This window comes from Lemur catta, assembly GCF_020740605.2.
Source record: "Lemur catta isolate mLemCat1 chromosome 10 unlocalized genomic scaffold, mLemCat1.pri SUPER_10_unloc_1, whole genome shotgun sequence".
Taxonomy (NCBI): domain Eukaryota; kingdom Metazoa; phylum Chordata; class Mammalia; order Primates; family Lemuridae; genus Lemur; species Lemur catta.
The window spans coordinates 140,292-142,938 of NW_025423732.1; positions in this window are offsets into that span (position 1 = coordinate 140,292).

The window sequence follows — 2,647 nt, forward strand, 5'->3', positions numbered from 1 at the left end:
GGGGTGGCAAGTGCAGGACCTCTGTCAGTCCTGGGTTTGTTGGACTAGGGCCAGACATGAGAAGTGCGCCTATGTGGGACAGGTGAATAGTGCGGATCCTGTTTCTGTCTAAAGACTGAAACAGGATCCGCACTTTTCACCGTTCCTTTCAGAATAATTTGATTCATCAGCTAGGAATGGCGATTGCTTCTCCAGACCAATCGAAGGCTAGGCCAAAGTAACTCGATCTTTCCAAGAGGTGTGTGGCCCAACTTTTGAAAGAACCGCTAAGTGGAGAACTATTTGGTATTTTTCCTAAGCACTTTTCACCGTAATTGTCCTAAGGTTGGTCTCTGCATCCTTAAGCATACCAGTGTCTTCACAGACGAAACAGGCTGAGGCCCAGTAATCTTGGCATTTCCAGTAGTTGGTCCTAGAGATTACCAAGAAAGTGTTCTTTTAAGTACTATTCCGTTGTGGTTTCAGCATTATTTTCAGAACCCGAGCAGGGTTCTCGCATTAGCATAAGAATGCTGCCTGGTAGTTGAGATTTCATGGTGGGGTGTAAGTGCGGGGCTTCTGTCAGCCCTGCCTTTGATTTGTTTACCTCCAGAGTTGGAAAGTGCATATTTGCGTGAGATGGGAAAAGTGTGGATCGTACTTCAGATTTCATCCAGACACTTTGCAATGACCAGTGTCTTGGTAATTACTTGCCATTTCCATGGCGTTTGGCACCGTAATAGTCATGAGGTCGGTCTCTGCATCCTGAAGCCTATGATGCTTTTTGCAGAGAAACCTCTGCTGAGGCCCAGGTAACTTGATATTTCCCATAGCTGGCACAGGAGCCTTGGAAGATAGGATTGTTTTCAGTATTATTTCACCATTTTTTCACCACTGTTTCAAGTACGGGACCCCTTTTAAACCGTTAGTGGAAGAATCCTTCTGTTTAGATGAGATATTTTTCTGGGGTGGCAAGTGCAGGGCCTCTGTCAGTCCTGGGTTTGTTGGACTAGAGCCAGACATGAGAAGTGCGCCTTTGTGGGACAGGTGAATAGTGCGGATCCTGTTTCAGTCTAAAGACTGAAACAGGATCCGCACTTTTCACCGTTCCTTTCAGAATCATTTGATTCATCAGCTAGGAATGGCGATTGCTTCTCCAGACCAATCGAAGGCTAGGCCAAAGTAACTCGATTTTTCCAAGAGGTTTGTGGCCCAACTTTTGAAAGAACCGCTAAGTGGAGAACTATTTGGTATTTTTCCTGAGCACTTTTCACCGTAATTGTCCTAAGGTTGGTCTCTGCATCCTTAAGCATACCAGAGTTTTCACAGACGAAACAGGCTGAGGCCCATTAATCTTGGCATTTCCAATAGTTGGTGTTAGAGACTACCAAGAAAGTGTTCTTTTAAGTATTATTCTGTTGTGGTTTCAGCATTATTTTCAGAACCTGAGCAGGGTTCTCGCATTAGCATAACAATCCTGCCTGGTAGTTGAGATTTCATGGTGGGGTGTAAGTGCGGGGCTTCTGACAGCCCTGCCTTTGATTTGTTTACCTCCAGAGTTGGAAAGTGCATACTTGCGTGAGATGGGAAAAGTGTGGTCGTGCTTCAGATTTCATCCTGACACTTTGAAATGACCAGTGTGTTGGTAATTATTTGCCATTTCCATGGCGTTTGGCACCGTAATAGTCATGAGGTCGGTCTCTGCATCCTGAAGCCTATGATGCTTTTTGCAGAGAAACCTCTGCTGCGGCCCAGGTACCTTGCTATTTCCCATAGCTGGCACAGGAGCTTTGGAAGATAGGATTGTTTTCAGTATTATTTCACCATTTTGTCACCACTGTTTCAAGAACGGGAGCCCTTTTCAACCGTTAGCGGAAGAATCCTTCTTTGGAGATGAGATATTTTTCTGGGGTGGCAAGTGCAGGGCCTCTGTCAGTCCTGGGTTTGTTGGACTAGCGCCAGACATGAGAAGTGCGCCTTTGTGGGACAGGTGAATAGTGCGGATCCTGTTTCAGTCTAAAGACTGAAACAGGATCCACACTTTTCACCGTTCCTTTCAGAATCATTTGACTCATCAGCTAGGAATGGCGATTGCTTCTCCAGACCAATCGAAGGCTAGGCCAAAGTAACTCGATGTTTCCAAGAGGTGTGTGGCCCAGCTTTTGAAAGAACCGCTAAGTGGAGAACTATTTGGTATTTTTCCGAAGGACTTTTCACCGTAATTGTCATAAGTTTGGTCTCTGCATCCTTAAGCATACGAGAGTTTTCACAGACGAAACATGCTGAGGCCCAGTAATCTTGGCATTTCCAATAGTTGGTCCTAGAGACCACCAAGAAAGTGTTTTTTTAGGTATTATTCCATTGTGGTTTCAGCATTATTTTCAGAATCCGAGCAGGGTTCTCGCATTAGCATAAGAATCCTGCCTGGTAGTTGAGATTTCTGGGTGGGGTGTAAGTGCGAGGCTTGTGTCAGCCCTGCCTTTGATTTGTTTACCTCCAGAGTTGGAAAGTGCATATTTGCGTGAGATGGGAAAAGTGTGGATCGTGCTTCAGATTTCATCCAGACACTTTGAAATGACCAGTGTGTTGGTAATTATTTGCCATTTCCATGGCGTTTGGCACCGTAATAGTCATGAGGTCGGTCTCTGCATCCTGAAGCCTATGATGC